Below are 20097 nucleotides of genomic sequence, written 5' to 3' on the forward strand. Positions count from 1 at the left end.
TCCTGGATCATTACACTGCTGCTAGTAAAGAAATCCATTACATTCAATTGTGCCATCCTGTATCAGTCTCTGTGTATAATGTTCTCCTGGTTCTGCTCCTTTCACTCTACATCAATTCCTGGAGGTTATTCCAGGTCACATGGAATTCCTCCAGTTCATTATTCCTTTTAGCACAACCTTACTTTTCTTTTCTTTTTTAAAAATTTTATTTAATTAGATGATTTAGAATAATTTTCCATGGTTACAAGACTCATGTTCCTTCCCTCCCCTCTGCCCAACCCCCTCCCATATCTGACACACAATTCCACTGGGTTTAACATGTGCCATCGATCAAGACCCATTTTCTTATTATTAATATTTGCACTTGTATTGCCTTTTTAAAGGAAGAAATGATGTGATTTTATATGTTTGAAAGGGAACAATATTAAATAAATAACAGATTGAAGGCTAAAGAAAACCATAAAGGTCATCTCATTTAATTCTCTACAGATGAAAAAATTAGGTTAAGAGATATGTCTATTGTTACACTATCAGTAGAGCTAGGCATTCAAAGCTGGAGCCTCTGCCCCAAGCTCAGAGTAGAGACAGGATCAAAAGAACCATGACCTTGGAGTCCAGAGAGCTGGGGTAGAATTCTGATTCTGTTACTTTTTAATTGAATTATTTAGGATAGACCTTCAACCTTTTAGCTGATTTTCTTTCTTTCTTTCTTTCTTTCTTTCTTTCTTTCTTTCTTTCTTTCTTTCTTTCTTTCTTTCTTTCTTTCTTTCTTTCTTTCTTTCCTTTCCTTTCCTTTCCTTTCCTTTCCTTTCCTTTCCTTTCCTTTCCTTTCCTTTCCTTTCCTTTCCTTTCCTTTCCTTTCCTTTCCTTTCCTTTCCTTTCCTTTCCTTTCCTTTCCTTTCCTTTCCTTTCCTTTCCTTTCCTTTCCTTTCCTTTCCTTTCCTTCCTTCCTTCCCTTCTGTCTTGAAATCAATACTGTATATTAGTTCCAAGGCAGAAGAGTAGTATGGGCTAGGCAAAGGGGGTTAAATGCTTTGCATAAGGTCACACTGATAGGAAGAAATCTGTAACTGACTGTAATCCTCTTTTATTTAATGAGTAGGACAAGGGTGTAAAATAGGAGGCAGTGGTCAAAGTAGGGAAAACTAATAGCAACCTGGAAATTGAGTCAGGACTGGGAGAGTCACAGGAAAAGGTCCTGTTATCCCTTCCCTTCACCTACCTTCTTCTCCTTCTCTGTTCTGCCATCCACTGAAGGAAGTCATTTACTTTTCCCATGTGGACACGGGAGGGATGTCACTATCCATATGCCCTGACCTCATGACTCAGGATTCACAGCATATGCTCTGGTGAGAACAGGGAAGTCTCAGGAGGTAATGCAGAGTGGCCAGTTTTACAAACCTTGTGACACAGTCATCACTACCTATGTGTTTATAGTCACCTATGCCCATGATTTCAAATAATTTCAAGCTCAAGGAAATAGCTGAGACTTTTGCCAGGGTCTCAGGGACCCACAGGAGTATTTGGAAGTATTGATTAGATAGTATCTAAGATTCTTTTGTCAAGGACACACATAACAAGAGCACATGGATGCCAATGCTCAGGCAAACAAATTCTGAGTCACAGCAGTTTCCCCTTGCTCATTTATTCTTTCTTCTAAAACACACCACTCTAGCACCGGAGATCAATGGGTCAATCTAGAAACACGTAGAGTGAGATCCTGCAGTCCTTTGTGTGTACATCTGTGTGATGTGCATGTGTGGGGGTTTTGTATGGATCTGTGGTGCTACATGTATATGGTATGTGTAGTATGTATATATGTGTATGCGTGTATGTTGAGGGAAGTAGGGCAATTCTGGGAAGCTGCTTGGGGGAGTCTGAGGTAAGATGAGAAGAATAAAGACATGGTTCTAGGTGGATGAAGGACCAACTTTCCTACCTGGTCCTACTTTCAATTGTCTTGATTTAGTAATGATTTCAGGCTTCACCTTACCTCAGAGCTGTTGGAGGTGGGGTGAGGAAAGGAGGGCCCATCCTATTACCCAGTAGTTGCAGTCACTCAGGAAGAAGCAGCTCCAAGTAGGCAGGAAGGAGACACGTACCAGACCCATATTCTTTCTTTCTTTCTTTTTTTAATTTTCAGCAGTTTTTATTTTAAATTACATTAGGAGCCAAAGAAGATAAGGAAAATGTGTTATTTTATGATTCCAAAAAGTTGACTACATTAATATTGAGTAAATTGAAAAATGAAGCCAAACTTCAAACAGCACAACTCATCACTCTGGGGAATTTAAAATGATTACTTGCTTATAGTTTCACCCTACTAAAAGGAAGTGAAGTGAGATTGGGGCAGGGGGAGCTGGGAGATTGTAACAACCTCCAGGGAAGATCAATGGATATCAGAATTTTTCCAGATAGGCAATCCATCTTGTTTGGTTTTAGTCCAAAGTCAAAGTCTACCTTGTTTCATTTTAGTCTGTCAAAGCATATAATAATCCAGCAAATGTATGATTTTTGATTCTGACAAGCCAGATCTATTTTCTTTCTATCTGGGATCAACCTAGTTGGTTGGCTGAGGATATTGTAGGCCCAAGGTGATCTTGGAACTATCAATAGCAAATATCAGCAGCAGTCCCTGACATGTTGGGGAAATGGGATAAAGCTAGTGCTGAGGAAGAGCCTATGGCCTGGAGAGTTTGTATATTTGGCAATGAACAAAAAGAAAGGACGTCTTTTTTTTTTTTTACTTTTGACTTTGGTTGGGGAGTGGAGTGTTAAAATGTACTGATAGGCCTTTCTAGCTGACATTCAGCTACTAGATCAGGCTAACAGCAGGGTGAAACAGTGGTAGATCTGAACTTGAAGGCCATAGAAAGAAGAGGCACTACCATCTGCTTTGCTATTTCATCCTAAGGACCTTGGCACCTTTCCATTCCACTTGGAGCCAAAATCTTCCATATGTGTTGTTACCCCTATTAGAATATGGACTTCTTGAAAACAATGACTGTCTTAACTTTTCTGTTTGTATAACTAACACTTGGCACAGTGCTTTGCACATAGTAAGGGTTTTCAAATGCTTCATCTATTTATTTGCTCTTAAATCTATGTGGGAAATTAAATAAATGTTGAAGGTCTAGAAGAGGATTTGAAGCAGTTTGGAAACCAAAACATATCTTAAAAAAAACTAAGTGTCCTCTTGGATCTTAGGATATTCTTCTGTTTGCCAGTTGAAAGTCTATTTTTTTAAATTCAATTTTGTTTTATTTTCAGTTTTTTCTTTTTTTTTCCCAACCACCCCTTTATCCACTTTCTGAAAAGGTAAGAAAAGCAACACCAATTATAAATCTGTATAGTCATGCAAAACAAATTCCAGTGTTTGCCTTGCCCCTTAAAAAAATAAAGAAAAGGAAAGAAGAGAAATTTGTACCCCTAGTTCAGCTCTACCTGAAAGTGGATATCATATTTCATCAAGTCCTTTGTAACTGTGGTTGTGTTATTGCTTTGATTAGGGTTGTCTTTCAAAGTTAATAATCTTTACAATATTATTGTTAGTATGTAAATTGTTCTCCTAGTTCTGCTCATTTCACTTTGTATCAGTTCATGAGAGTCTTTCCAGTTTTTCTGAAACCATCCCCTTCATCGTTTCTTAAAGTGCAATAGTATTCCATCCCTTTCAGACACCCTGTCTTTTTCGGCCATTTCCCAGTTGATGGGCATCTTCGATTCTTTGTTATCACAAGAAGAGCTGCTATAAATATATTTTAATATTGTACATTGTAAATTGAGTCCTTTTCCTCTTTCTATGATGTCTTTGGGGTTTGGACCTATTGGCAGTATTGCTGGGTCAAAGGTGATGCACAATTTAATAGCTTTGGGGGGGGCATAATGCCAAATTACTTTCCAGAATGGTTGAACTACTTCCCAGTTTCATTAGGCAAGGTGAACATCTTAAAGACCTGGGGGATTTTATCATCTTTTGGCATCTATATAGAAGGTGATTGAGATTTCTGTCTGAACAATTTAGTCTATCAATGCACTTGCCAGTCAGGGATGATTAACAACAGATTTATCTAAGTTAGAAAAACAAAGAGTAACGAGTCTTTCTCTCATATTTGCCTGCTCTTGGCCCACTAAAACAACAGAGGCACTTGCCTTGTACAATAAAGCCTTTCATTGTGGAGATAGAAATCTCTTAGTTATAGGACAGGTTTCCAGAAGCCTCAACCTCAAAAATGACACTAGTTTATCAGGACTCCTTAGCTCCTATTTAACTGTTGTTTACATAAACCCTCATTATCAGGTGCTGAGATAACTACCTTTAAAGTGGTGTCCATAAGATCTGCATCTCTTAAAGGACCAGTCAGTTATGGCAGCTGAGTATTTCCCCAACACTGAGAATGGGGAATGATGTCTATATGGCTGGTGATTTATTTTATTTTTATGAGCAAAATCCTGTGATTAAATTTGTTTTCTCCAAGCTATTTTGCTAACTGAGGTGTTTGCATGCTCAGCCACACTCTAATATTTTCTTCTTTAGCAAAACATTAATTATCCCACCCAGCTCCCTTTCCCCTAGCTTTTGTCTGGCTCCACTATCACCAGCTGTTTGGCATAAAGCAATTTCTGTGTTTTTCCATCATTTCCCTGGCTTATTGTAATGGGAGAGACAGCCTATTTGACATCTGACTTCTTGGGTGAGTTCAGCTTTTGTTTAAAAGGAGTTCATTAATTTTTAGAGGGGAAGGAGCAATGTGATGGCCACTGATTGAGTTTTAGGAAAGCAGGTAAAATAGAAGCCTGAAGAAAAGAAAAGGAATACGGATCTGTCAACCATTCTTTCCATTCTTTTCTCTCTTAGATTTGAATCAGTCTATATTGGGAGCAGCCAGAAAGATCACTCAGGGTTTCCTCATAATTTGACATTTCCCTCATCTGCTCCTCCTCCTGTCATGCTGGGCTAACTAGGCCCTGGACATCTGAACAACTTTAACTTTTCTTCCGCAGATTAAGAGGCAGACTGAATGGAAGAGAGAATGTGTGACTGGGTTAGGGGTGCTGATCCAGTTAGGGAAGGGAGAATCAAGCTAAGGTCTCCTAGCCTCTTTTTCTCCCAGAGTATGGTCCCATTTATTCTCATATCATCCCCACAAGGTAGAAGGGGGTAAAGTGTATCATAATTCCTATCCAGAAGAGGGAGAGTGCACCTCACAGAGGGAAAATCTTTTTCTTTTTAAGACTACTATTTATGCATTTATTTATATCTTTATTTATATATATTTATGCATGTATAATACATCTTTTACCTACTTATTTATACATCAGTGAGAGTATTTTCATGTTGGCTCATTTTGGGGAGATTCAGTGAAAAGATCTTCAGGACCCTTCCGGTAGCAGACAGAAAGGTAGACAGAGATGAAATATTATGTCACAGAAATTCTCTTCAACTTTCTCTCAGGTAGATGAATACTTTTTTATTACTCAGTAAGTAAACCTGTGAGGAAAGATGTCAAGATCCTGACCTGGGCTCTCCCATTCACCATACAAAGTCTCTTCTTGTCCTGTTTACCTCTCCTTCTTCCTTCACTGATTCTCTCTCCCAGATGTTTCTCAGCCAATCAGAAGTAATGTCTCCCTACTTATAGGCAGTATCATAGGTCTATCCTTCATATCCTTACTGGCCACATACCTGTTACATCGGAAAGTTCTGTACATGCATTAAAGCCAAGGGATCACAAGCCCACTTAGAGAGTAGCTAATGTAGCTCTGAGGCTTACCTGGACTTCATATCTTCTCCCTGAAATGTATTCACTGGATGATTAAAAAAAAAAAAAGTCTTCCAGTCCAACTGTGAGAAAGTTTGAGGAAAAGCTTGAAAACAAAATAATGAATTCTAGTGTGGACTTGGGAAAGGTCTGGAGACCAGAGCTGATCAAGCTTAGGGTGGAAAGACAGTATGGATAGGGGAGGCTAGGTAGTTAGGTCTGGAGATGGGACATCCCGAGTTCAAATCTGGCTTCAAATACTTCCTAGCTGTGTGACAATGGACAAGTCACTTAACCCCCCCATTGCTTAGCCCTTACCCCTTTACTGCCTTGGAATAAAATTTTAGTATTGAGAAATAGTATTAAGATAAAAGGTGAAAACTAATTCAAATGAAAAACAAAAGATAAAAAGTGAGGGAAAGAAAGAAAGAAAGAAAGAAAGAAAGGAGGGAAGGAGGGAGGGAAGAAAGGAGGAAAGGAGTGAAGGAAGGACAGTGATATGAGTAAAAGCATTAAGCTTTCCTTGGGCAGTGAAAGATACCTATGATACCCTGACTTCAAGAGAGAATTTTCCTAGTGGTCTGGTTATCTCCCTTTAGGTTTTTCTTGACCTATCTTGGGGAAGTAGTCATTCTGCTCTAACTTTGCTCCTCTGAAAGGGGATAAGGATCCCTTTTTAGACAACCCTGAATTAGATAGTACAACCAGAAACTTTGCTCCTTTTCTTCTCTCACAACCTCTGTGTGTGTGTGTGTGTGTGTGTGTGTGTGTGTGTGTGTGTGTGTGTGTGTTTAAACCTTTACTTGGCAGTGGGGGTTGAGTGACTTTCTCAGGGTCACCCAGCTAGGAAGTATCTATATCCACATTTGACTCCAGATCTCTAGACCTGACTCTTAAGCCACTGATCCACCTACCTTCCCCGACAGCCTTAGGTTTAATTTTGACTGTTTGCCAGGTAGAGGCCTCTGTTGTTTGAAAGTCAGCCTTCCTTCTCTCCCCAAAGGTCTTTTCCCCACCCCATGTACTGTGAAGCCTGGTCTTGTTACCCTGTCCTCTAGGCCAGAGCAGATACCAAAATATTTCTGTGTTTCCTCTGGAAAAATTCTGGGAGGTCTGTTTATGGCTTCATCAGAGGCAGTATACATCTGTCCAAAGGCTTAGACTGGTGCAGCTCCAAATACAGGAACTGGAATTTGTAAGAAACACACACACACACACACACACACACACACACACACACACAAGAGATGCCTTTCATGAATTGTTTGTTTGGGTTCAACAGCTAAGTTAAAAATGAAGTTCATGGATAACAGTTACCAAAATAAAAGATTCTACATATGTATATATATATATATATAAAAGATCAGTGCAGGGACTCCCCTCTTTCCCCACTTATTCACTGCATTTCATTTCATTCCACCTTTCTCCAGTAGACAGAGCTTAGCCTAGGGGCAGCCAGGTGGGTAGAAGAGTCAGATCTGATGTCTGGAAGACTAGAGTTTAAGGCATTTACTAATTGTGGGATCTTAGATAAGTCTCAGCCTCAGTTTCCTCATCTATAAAATGGAGATAATAAAAGCACCTCTCTTACAGGGTTTTGTGAATTACATATACAAAGCCCTATAAACATGTTAGCTATTAGTGTTTGCTGTTCTTGAGAGGCAGGATCACAAAACTTCCACCCTGATTGCTATAATCTTTTGTTTATTTCTTTGGAAGCCACAGCCTGTGTCTCCCCTTACTACCAAACAGGTCAGCATTCTCTTTTTATCTCTTCTTATTAGCCTTAGAAATGTGTGGGTGGGCTCTTTCTCTCTCAGTGCCCTAAAAGATCTGGGTACAGGGGGCAAAGGGGCCAGGGAAGGCAAAGGATACAATATACTTGTGCGCCCACACTCCACTCCTGACATCTGGAGAATTCTGCTAGGCTTTCATCCCAGTCAACGGGGTGAGGCTTAAATGGATGTTTCAAGGCACTCTTACTGGTGATGTGGCAATTCCTGGCAGAAAAGAGGGAGTGACTATTCTAAGACTCAGAGTACCCAGCATCCTCTAGGGCAAGGCAGGTCTGGTCTCACCTGAAAGGGCCAGGGGCTTCAGAAGTTAGGGTGAAGGGACCATGACTGGTTGTGGCTGAATTTCTGCTTATTATTATTTTTTAAAACGATTACCTTCTGTTTTAGAATCAATACAGTGTACTGGTTTCAAGGTAAAAGAGTGGTAAGTGTTGAAAATGGGGGTTAAGTGACTTACCCAGGGTCACCCAGCTAGAAAGCATTTGAGGTTACATTTGAACCCAGGACCTCTCATCTCCAGTTCTGGTGCTTTATCTACTGAACCTCTTAGCTGTTCCCCTGCTTAGTATTTTATAATGAATTATGCATTGTGTGTGGTTGTGGGTTGGGGTGAAGGGAAAAGGTAGGGAGCAGGGGTTCCTTGTTCTATTTATCTATGTATGACTGTGCTATGTGTTGCTTCTGGGTGCTGAGTGTGTATGAAGGAAGAATTAGCAGGAACATGAAAGGGGGCTTTGAGGGCTGCTCAGGGAGCCTCTGTTTGGTCTCTGTTTGGGCATGGAGTCTGGGAGGAAAGGAGAGGGAAGGATTATCTGTCCTGTATGTGTGTATATCTATATGTTCAGTGGTGTTAGTGCACAATGTAGCTGGAACTGGGTATAAACAGCAGTTTCTATGCATGTGGGCATTTGCTTATTTGTATATGTGTGCGTGTGCATCTTTGAGTTTTGTCTGCTGCATCAGTTAGTGATATCTGGAAAGATGAAGGGTTTTGTTAAAAGAATCATAGTGGATATGGACAGCCACATTGCATGAAAGCACTGGTATAACCCATAATCAACCACTTCTTGCCTCAGGGAGGGAAGAGGAGGGAGGGAGGAAGAATATCTGAATCACAAAGTCAGAAAATAATTATTATAAAAATTGTTTCTATGTGTAATTAAAAAATAAAAGAAAGTTAAAAAATCATAATGGGGCAGCTAGGCTGTATGGTGGTTAGAGCTCCAGGCTTAAAGATGGACCTCAGACACTTCCTAGCTGTGTGACCTTGGGCAAGTCACTTAACCCCAGTTACTCAGCCTTTACCACTCTTCTGCCTTGGAATAGAAACTTCATATAGATTCTAAGTCAGAAAATAAGGATTTAAATAAGAATCATGGTGTCCAGAACAAGGGAGTTGATAGCCCTGCAATACTTGGTCCTGGTTGGTCAGAACCACATTGTGATTATTGTGCTAAATCTAAGCATCATATTTAGAAAGGAAGAGGGGAACAAGCATTCATTAATGCCTATTATTTGCCAGGTGCTGTGTAAACAGAAGGTGAGTAGGATTTAACTGAGTCACATAAGCGTTTATTGAAAAATCTAGAGATGTTTAGCCTGGAGAAGAGAACACAGGGAAAATATAATTATTTTTTCAAATCGTTGAAGTACTTTTATATGGAGGAAGGATCTGACTTATCTTACTGAGCCCCAAAAGAAAAAATAAGAGCAATGGATGTAAGTTGAAAGAGAGTTTCTGACTGAATAATGGAAGAAAACATTTCCTAATAAAGACAGTTGTCCCAGAGTGCAATGGGCTGTCTCAGGAGGTCACAGGGCTTCTCTTTTCTGGAGGTTTCAAGTGGAAGCTGGGGAATTACTTGCTGGGGAGGTTGTAGAGGGAGTTACCACTCAGGTTCTGGTTAGCTAAAATAAATTCCAAGGTCCTGTCAAATTGTGATAGCCTAGGATTTTATCGTTCTATGATTCCTAGGGAACCAGAGCAGACTTCAGCCCAGCTGTGCAAGGGTTAAACCCACCAGGAGGAATTTGGCCAGTGGGGTGTACGCCAGTGCTGCAGATTGTTCCCAGATGCAGATCCTGGCAAGGGGGCCTCTTGCCCGGAGACAGGGACAGGCCTCTATTCCCCAGTAATCAGAGCAAGGCATGAGGAAGTCTGCAACTGTTTTTTCTAGTTGATCCTAACCTCCTTCTAGACTCTGCCTATACTCTTGGGGCCAGTTCCTCTTCCACTCCTTCCCCTCTCCTAAATTCTCAAACATAGACCAAGGCCCTTCTATCTAGCTGGACTGGCATAGAACCAATTCAGGTCATTCCTGTTAGCTGGAGGCAGAAGTGGAAACACCCTGTAGGTGCCCATTTTTGCACCAACCCTCCAGAGAAATCAGGATGGGCTGGAACAGCAAATCTAAGGTTTTCATTTTTTCTCTTTTCTTCCTTTTGTTCCCCAAAGGGCAGCAGATCATTTGAGGTAAAGAATTGTAGTCTGTGTTTGAGATATTTTTCTTTGCCCAGCATATTTTTTCACCAAACTCTCTTTTCCATTCCTGACCAGGACATACAATAGAAAAAGACAAATAGTTGATTGATTGATTCCTATTTTGGCTTCTATTTCTCATTCCTTCTTCTGTGTTCTCCCTGCTCCCACCCAACCCCAAATTCCCATCCTTGTTTTTCCACTCAGTTCTAGGATTGGATAAGAATACCCTATTAGTGGGCAGTTTGGTGGATTGAGAATCAGACCTAGAGACTGGAGGTCCTTAGGTTCAAATCTGGCCTCAGACACTTCCCAGCTGTGTGACCCTGGGCAAGTCACTTACCCTCCCCCCCCTTGCCTAGTCCTTACTGCTCTTCTGCCCTTGGAGCCAATACACAGTATTGATTCTAAGATGGAAGGTAAGGGTTAAAAAAAAAAAAGAATACCCTCCTAGGACAATGATCAACTGTAGAGGACTAAACTATAATCAGCAATGCTAGGATTCAAGACAACCTCAAGGGACTCATCATGAAAACAGCCCTGGAAGGAACTGTCAGAGTATGAATTCAGATCAAATCCTACTATTGCTCACCTTATTTCCTTCATGAGTTGTTTTCTTTTTTTTTTTGGCATGTGCGGTATGCCTTCTTTCAAGACATGAAGAATATGGAAATTTATATTGTATAACAACACTGTAAAAATCGATATCAAATTGTTTACCATCGGAGAGGGAAAGGAGTGAGAGAATATGGATTGTGAAAGGTCAGAAAATAATTTTAAAAACTGTTTCTACATTTAATTGAAAAAAAAAAAGGATTAGACACACACAAAAAAAGCCCGCCTAAGATAGTCCGTGAGAGGAAAGGAGGAGGTGGGAGGATATGAATTCTTCACATTTTTTAAGAATATTTTTCCATGGTTCCATGATTCATGATCCCCCACTTTTCCCCTCCCCTTTCCCAGAGCTGACAAGCAATTCCACTGGGTTATACATATATTATTGTTCAAAACCTATTTCCATGTCATTCATATTTGGAACAGTGATCTTTTAACATCAAAACCCTAATCATATCCCCATCAAACCACATAATTAATTATATGTTTTTCCTTTGCCTTTCTGTTCCCACAGTTCTTTCTCTGGATGTGGATAGCGTTCTTTCTCATAAGTTCCTCTGAATTGTCCTGGGTCATTGCATTGCTGCTAGTAGAGAAGTCTATTACATTCGATTGTGCCATAGTCTCTGTGTATGATGTTCTCCTGGTTTTGCTCTTTTCACTCTGCCTCAGTTCTTGGAGGTCTTTCCATGAACTCTTCACATTGAAGAAACTTGGTATGGAAATTTTCTCCATCAGGGCTGATCAGCAATTCAGCTTAACTTATAGTCTTACACAATTGGCTAGGACACTGAGAGGTTAAATGACTTGCCAAGGTTGACACAGAGAATTGCTAGGTCCCAGAAGGAGGATTTGAAATGACATATTTCCAACTCCTTATCCTGCTCTGGTTTCAGGCCCACCAAGTCATTCCATGCTGTGCCAATTGTATCTCAGGCCTTTACCTCTTAATGTAACTCAAGTTCTCTCCCCCGTGAACATGACACTTTATTTTATTTACCCTTGTCTTAGGACTAGGAGAGGGGAGGGAGTGAGGAGTAGGAAAATGGAGGAAAAGCTCAGAGAAGATAAGGCAAAATGGGCTGGGGGATGAGGAGAAGCTAAAGAAAGGGGAAAAAGAGGGTTAGATGGACTTACTCCCATCAACTCTAGTCCATCCTCCACTCAGCTGTCAAACTGGTCTTCCTAAGGGGCAGGTCTGACTATTTAATTCCCCATTGCAAACAGCATAGTCTTTGTTGTTCAGTTGTTTCTGACTCTAGGTGACCCCAAAGGCTTAAAGTCCATGGGGTTTTCTTGGCAAAGACACTGGAGTGATTTGCTACCATGTCCCCATTTACAGATGAAGAAATAGGCAACTTGCCCAGGGTCATACAGCTAGAAAGTGTCAGAGGCTTGATTTGAATTCAGATCTTCCTGATGTTCTATCCACTGTATCATCTAGCTGACATCAAATACTTGATTCTCTATTATCTCCAGAATAAAATGTAAAATCTTCTGATTTTTTAAAGCCTTTATAACTTGGTGGAAGGGGACATCTTGTTCCTGTTATACCTAATTTCCCTCCCTGTAGTCTACCATCCAGTAACATTGGCCTCCATGTTGTTCTTCACATATGATACTACATCTTCCAACTCTGGACATTTTCTCTGGCTGTCCACCATGCTTGGAACTCTCTCTCTTCACTTCTGCCTCTTGGCTTCCCTGACTTCCTTCAAGGATCAGTTACACTATCATGCTGTGCAAGATGTCTTTTCTAATCCTTCTTAATCTTAATGCGTTCCTTCTTAAGATGATCCCCAATTTATTCTCTCTCTGTCTCTGTCTCTGTGTCTCTGTGTCTCTGTCTCTCTCTCTCCACACACACACATATCTCCTTGTGTCTGCATGCTTTCTCCTTCATTACACAGTTAATTCCTTGAGAGTAGGGACTGTTTTTTTGGGGGGGAGCTTTCTTTGTACTCCTAGAACTTAACAACTCCATTTTTTAAAACCTTCATCTTCTGTGTTAGAATTGATACTAAGAAGTAGAAAAATGGCAAGGACTAGGCAATGGGAACAACTGACTTGCCCAGGGTCATGGGGGTAGGAAATGTCTAAGGCCAAATTTGAACCCAAGCACTCCTGTCTCTGACCTGGTTCTCTATACACTTTGCCCCCAAAAGAACTTAATAAATATTTATTGATTGGTGTAACAGAATGAGCATTAAGTTTTGAACTAGAATACCAAAGTCAAATTCTTGGGCAAATAATTTTATCATCCTGGGCCTCAGTTTCTCTATATGGAAAATATAGGTGTTGGACTAGATGAGATCCTTCTTTTGAATATGAAAACTCCTTAACTATATATAGATATGCATATATATTAGATCACCTCATTATGATAGTCATATATTAGTATTTCTTGATAGAGAAACCATGACAAAAAGCATGGATTCTGGACTTAAATAGATTTGTAATAACTTCAAGTAGGTACTCCTTTCAAGGGGACAATCCTGAACTCACTTGTGCCTTTTCTGTCTTGAATGATTGTCTTTGTCTTTCCACAGATCCTCCACCTTGCTACTGCAAGTCAGATGGAAAGGCCTATGGTGAGCTGATAAATGTTTTAACAACTGGCTTGACAGAAAAAAGAAAATGGGTGCACAACTTACTTTTAAGTTTAATGTACATTAGTATCATCTTCTCCATCACTTTCTTAATTAGCCAACAAACAAAACAACAAATCAAGCCCTGATTTGTAGCATTCGCCAATTTCGAAGGCATAAATGCTCACACAGAAAGTTTAATAATTAGCTCTTGTGAGCTGAATGAGCTGGCTCCAGCACACTCCTGGAAAGGCCCCATAATTCTTAAGGGGGAATGGCCAAGCAGATGGTAATGCATCTTCATGAATGCTATTTCCACAGATAATATCTGTTTCTACCGCTGAACCATTTCACAGTCCTAAGATAGAAAGGTCTTTCTTTTTAAATTTTAATAAATATTTTATTCTTTCCTCAATTACATGACAAATTAATTTTTAAACTTTCTTTTTTTAATGTTTGAGCCAAGTTCTCACCCTCTCTCCTCTCTTCCTTCCTCTTTCCCTGAGATGCAATCTGATTTGGATTTTACATGTGTAATAGTATAAAATGTCTTTCTATATTAGTCCTTTTATGAAAGAGAACTCAAATAAAAGAAAAGGGAAGAATGAAAGTGAAGTATAGTATGTTTTGGTCCTTATTCAGACTTCATCAGTTCTTTCTCTGGAGGTGAATGGCATTGTTAATCCCGAGTTCCTGAGGATTTTCTTGGATTATTGTGTTGCTAAGAATAACCAAGTTATTCATAAATGTTCATCATATTATATCATATTCATCATATTATATGTAACATAATCATGATACTGTGTACAATATTCTGGTTCTGCTCACTTCACTCTGCATCAGTTCATGTAAGTCTTGCCAGACTTTTCTTAAATTATCCTTCTCATCATCTCATTACAATTATATACCACAACTTGTTCAGTCATTCCCCAGTTGATGGACATCCCTTCAGTTCCAATTCTTCCAAAGTGGGAAGGGCCTTCTTTTCTGAGTCTTCTGTAGCTGTGGTTGATGGAGCATGTGGGCTGTCTTACTCTTGCTTACTTCAGACTTTTTCTTTAGCAATATTTTTTTTAATGTCCCGTCTGTGCAAATTGACATTATAATTTGCTGCAGTCTTCTCGCATCCACCTCCTCTTCATGGTGAGATCCATTAATTCAGTAACACTTTTAAATGAACTTATATTTTATTCATGACAACAGCATCTATACACATTTGAAACAGTGATACATATATGTGTGAGTCATACTATTTATTCCCTCCACAGAAAGTATATTTGATTTTTATTATGCTGAGTCACTTAAGGAGAGGGATCCCCTAATAACTGAGTTGCAGAGCCTCTGGGGTCCCTGAGTTAGGGGGCTGAAGGCCAGAACTCTCTCCTATTCCAGTCCTGTAAATCTAGCTGCCCAACTTCCTTGGATACCTCTCTAAAGAGACAGGTCTGTCTGCTATGACTTTTAGGGGTGACATGTGTATTGGTATGGATTTTTATTTCAGAGGAGGGGAAATGAGTTAGCTCAGTAATAACAGAGGAAGACAACTGCAACAACCAAAAGTCCCTCTACCAGAGGACCCCTTGACTGGCTGAGATTCAAACAGAGATTGTAGATTAGACTCTGAGAATTTACTGTAGTGAGTCAAAACTGGTGGGTGAATGTCAGCTTTAAATTTTGAGGTACAGGCATATCTCAGAGAGATTGTGGGGCTGGTTCCAGACCACTGTAATAAAGCAAATATTTCAATAAAATGAATGTCATGAATTTTTTGGTTTCCTAGTATATAAAAAAGTTATGTTAAGGGGAAGTTTGGTGGCTCAGCTGATTGAGAACCAGGCCTAGAGATGGGAGTTCCTGGGTTCAAATATAGCCTGACATACTTCCTAGTTGTGTGACCCTGGGCGAGTTGCTTAATCCCCATTGCCTACCACTTACTGCTCTTCTGCCTTGAAACTGTTACACAATATTGATTCTAAGATGGAAGGTTAGTGTTTTTTAAAAAAGTTATGTTTATACTATACTTTGGTCTATTAACTGTGCAATAATATTATGTCTAAGAAAATATATACCCCTTAATTAAAAGAATACTTTATTGCTAAAAAATGCTACCATCATTTGAGCCTTCAGTGAGCCATGTTTTTTTCTAGTGGCAGGTCCTTGCCTCAGTTTTGATGGCTGCTGACAGATCAGGGTGGTGATTGCTAAAGGTGGGGAGTTGCTGGGGCCATCTCTTAAAATAAGACATCAATGAAGTTTGCTGCATCGATTGACCCTTCCTTTCACTTGAACAGTTAGAAGCCATTGTAGGGTTATTACTTGTCCTGATTTCAATATTGTTGTGTTTCAGAAAATAGGGAGGCCCTAGGGGAAGGAGAGAGATGGGATGGCTGGTTGATGGAGCAATCAGAACACACAGATCATTTATTGATTAAGTTTGCTGTTTTAAATGGACTCAGTTCTTGGCACAATTACAGTAGTAAAATCAAAGGCCACTGATCACAGAGGCAGATCAAAGCCTACTATCTTCCACATTAATTTATTTACGGTTTTATTTTGGGATTTTGGTTTTATATGAGTATTCTCTTACAACAATGGCCAATCTGGAAGTATGTTTTGCATCATAATATATGAATAATTCAGATCAAATTATTTATCATATCTGAGAGACAAGAGGAAAGGGAGGGAGGGAGACAGTTTGGATCTCATAATTTTAGAAAATGTATGTTGAAAATTGTTATTGAATGGAATTAGGAAGATAAAGTATCTTTGAATAAAAAAGACCACTGATCACAGATGGCCATAATCAATATAATAATAATGAAAAAGTTTGAAACAGCATGAGAGTTACCAAAATGTGACATAGAGTTACGATCCGAACATATACTCTTGGAAAAAAGGTTGCCCATAGACTAACTATTGAAGGTTGCCACAAATCTTCAATTTGTAAAAATGCATTATCTGTGAAGCCAATAAAATGAAGTATGTCATTACTCTGGAAAGGAAGTTACCTGAGTGGCATAGCACATAGAAGTACCTAGTCTTGAAGACAGGAAGATCTGAGTTTGAATCCTGCCCCAGATACTTACTGTTTTTGTGACTTGAAAGTCATCTAATTACTCTGAGCTTCAGTTTCCCGGTTTGTAAAATGGGGCTAGATAATATAAGCACAGTACTTTTAGAACCTTAAAGTACTAGATAAATGTTAGCTATTTGGAGTTATTGGGTTCCTTTAGGGGGTTTGGTGCTAAGAGGAAATCCACATGTTAATCTTTGAAAAGTAGCTAATTGGATCAGGAGGTTTAAGGGCTATCTAATCTGAAACTGGGCAGTTACGTGGCACAGCAGATAGAATTTGGGACCTGGAGTCAGGAAGACCTGAGTTCAAATATGAACTCAGACAATTATTAGCTGCTTGACCCTGAGCAAGTCATTTAACTGTTTGCCTCCATTTCCTAATATGTAAAATGAGCTGGAGAAGGAAATGGCAACTATAGGAGCTTTGCCAAGAAAACCCCAAATGGGGTATGGTGAACTGGACATGATAGAACAACAGTCTAAAACTAGTCAACTCTCTTTTATTTGCACCATCATTTATGCTACCTTGGTAGCCAATTTCTGAATTTGTATATTCTCTTTTGCTTTATAATTAAATCCCAGAAAATTCGCTGTTGTCAAGATTGTTAAGAGATGGGTCAGAGGGTAAGTAGGGGCTAGAGTGGAATACTCAGCAGTGGTAGGATGTAAATTTCTTTTTTTTCTTTCAAACCCTTACTTTCCATCTTAGAACCAATACTGTGTATTGTTTCCAAGGCAGAAGAGCAGTAAGGGCTAGACAATGGGGGTCAAGTGACTTGCCCAGGGTCACACACCTAGGAAGTGTCTGAGGTCAGATTTGAATCCAGGACTTCTCATTGCTAGGCCTGGCTCTCTATCCACTGAGCCACCCAGCTGCCCCCCAGAATGTAAATTTCTTGAGACATTCATTCACTTTCATCTTCCTGTTCCATTGCTTACTTAGTATAATGCCTGGCACATAACAGGCTCTATGCTAAATTCCTGATTTAATTAGCAGTGGAAGAAAAAGGAAGGGAGAGTTCATTGGAGTTTGACTACAGCATATCTCTGACTCCCAGGAGCCAAATAAGGCTTGGAAGTCTGGGAACCTTGGGTGGGATACATGGGAGGGGTTAGGAGGCAATGAAAGTTTAAAAAGGGGTGAAAGGTATGAACCACAGGAGCTGAAGGCAAAGGTACCGGGACTTGGTCCTGGACTGAGCCCTGCAGGGCCTGATCATTTATTCCTCTCTTCCTTCTCCAGCTTCCTACTGTTCTACCATTTCTGCCTCTGTCTTGGTCTCCCCTTCCTCTCTTTAGCTCCTGATTCTGAAGGGAGACTCGTTCCCACGATCCAGAAGCTGCCTTCTAAGAGTTGGATCCTTGGGGGTTCCTTAGAGCAGCATAAAGATTAGGGCTTGAGTGGCAGCTGGGCAGGCAGCTATTGGGATACACTAAGGCAGGACTGCCCTCCACAGGCTGGCGGGAACCCTGCTTCTGACTACAGGTTACAGACTGGTCTATAGGACTCACTGGGAATGTTCAGGCTTTTGTCGCAGAACTTGACTTCATTGACTTACCTTTTGTAGCAGCCTTGAGAGTCCTGTCTAGTTGCAGAAACGGATTTGTACTGCGCCATCAACACACTTTAATTTAGTTAGGTTAGTTTCATTTAGACATGCTAGCAATTTAGTTAATTTTTCTTGAATCTGTGAGCATCCTTTTGCAAAACTGCTGGTCAAGTTCAGAGTGCGACTTATGAAGCTAAAGGTCCCATCCTAACCCATAACCCATGAAACTCGTGACCTGACCCACTAGTAATATGATCTAACAACTGTGACTACCAGTTAAATCCAGTCATTTGGGTTTGAGCTGCTTAGAACTGAAGCCCCAGTGCTACCCTCTAATCCCAGAGTTCCCTTGGCTACTTCCTGGACAAAAAGGTTTTAAAATAATAGATTAAGAGTTGGAGGGATCATAGAAGCTGTTCAGTTAAAATCCTTCATTTTACATATGTGGAAAATAAGGGCCAGAGAAAGTAAGTGACATTAGAAATTAAGGGCCCAAGGTCACATAGGTAGTAAGTGATGGAACCAGGATTATAACCTGGCTCTGATGACTCTGAGTTCACTCCTATATCATAAACCAAACCCTATGTGGCACAGTAGATAGAGCACTGGGCCTGCAGTTAGGAATATTCCTCTTCCTGTACTCAAATCTGGCCTCAGATACTTGCTGGGGGACCCTGGGCAAGTCACTTAATTCTTTTTGCTTTAGTTTCCTCATCTGTAAAATGAGCTGGAGAAGAAAATCACAAAACACTCTAATATCTTTGCCATGAAAACTCCAAATGGGGTCATGAAGAGTTGGGTATGACTGAAAATAACTGAACAGCAATCATCAAATAATCTTTATACTGATTTCCCATTCTCCACAGTACCCATACTTTTTTTGCCAATAGAAAGACAATTCTTATTTCTTCTTATCACTACCTACCCACCAGCCTAAACTCTTTTCTTTTCCAACAAAACATCATCTGAAATCCATCCAGCCTTCTCCTATATCCCATTTCCAAACCCATTCACCATCCATAGAGCTTCTGACCACAGTGTGGTTGTTGTGGCCATAATCTCTTTTATGATGGCATTGCCCTTAGCCTGAAGTAGGACCACAAATAGTTATCTCATCTATCTCACTGCCTTCAGGTGATTCAGCCCCTAAGACTAATGGTTTATTGGAACCCTCCTCTATCCTTGCTCCCAAACGATAAAACCAGAATGGAGCTGAGCCCAATAGGGGGTAGGGGAGAGATGGCTGCCATTCAAGGGACAAAGTGCAATAGTTTTTTATTAACTCAGAAAAGCTGACAACTTCCAGCACACTAGTTGCTTTACTTTGGGGGTTGGGTGAGGGAAGAGAGAAGGATAGGAGGAGAGAGGCCAAAAGACTGGGGAAATGCTCATTCTGCCTGGGAGGCATCCTTCCTTCAATCCCTCATCATTTCCCTTCACCCAAAGACAATCTTTTCTACTGCCTCTCCCAATCTCCTGCAGTCTCCTTCTCCCTACCCCTTCCCTAGGCTATATTTGCTATAAAAATGAAGCTGCATTTACTGGAACTGCCTAGAGGGGCTGAGTCACTAGGTCAAAGCCTTGAATTTGTCCCCCTTCAGCTCTCCTCCACCCCCAAACTATGTCAAACTTTTCTCTTCTGAACTCTGAGCAAGGTCAGCCATGTGAACGAACACAACTCAGAGAATACAGCCAGGCTAATGCCCTAGAGGAGAAGGAACAATAGAAAGGCTGAGCTGGACAGCGTAGGGGTTCAAGGATAGACTAAGGAATGCTTCCTAAGGAATCCTGAAATCCCAAGAATCTTAGTGTCCAAAGGACACTCAGTGGGTCGTTGACTCCATTCTGAACTTCTTCACCTCATCCTAGGTTCCAGGTTGCATATTTGGGCACCAAGAATCCCCTCTGGAGAGGATTCCTTAGCCCTTCAAGGCAGTATGTTCTCTCTTTATGATTAAGAAGTTCTTCTCAAGTTTTAACTGAAATCCCTCCTGTTGTAGCTTTGGACCATCTTGTCGAGCGAGGTACAATTGGCAAGGCCTGAAGATAGTATTGAGCAGTATGCTAAGCAAGAGAACAGATTATTTCTCATATTCATGTTGTGAGGATTCTAAGTACCTCCCTATTCCCTTCCTTTTCTCCCTCTTACCACATCCAACTTTAACTTCTACCCTCCAAGCACCTCTTCCTTCCCAGCCACATGGGAAAAGCCATCATTAGTGCTCCCAGCCA

Source organism: Monodelphis domestica, chromosome 4 (assembly GCF_027887165.1).
Source record: "Monodelphis domestica isolate mMonDom1 chromosome 4, mMonDom1.pri, whole genome shotgun sequence".
Lineage (NCBI taxonomy): Eukaryota > Metazoa > Chordata > Mammalia > Didelphimorphia > Didelphidae > Monodelphis > Monodelphis domestica.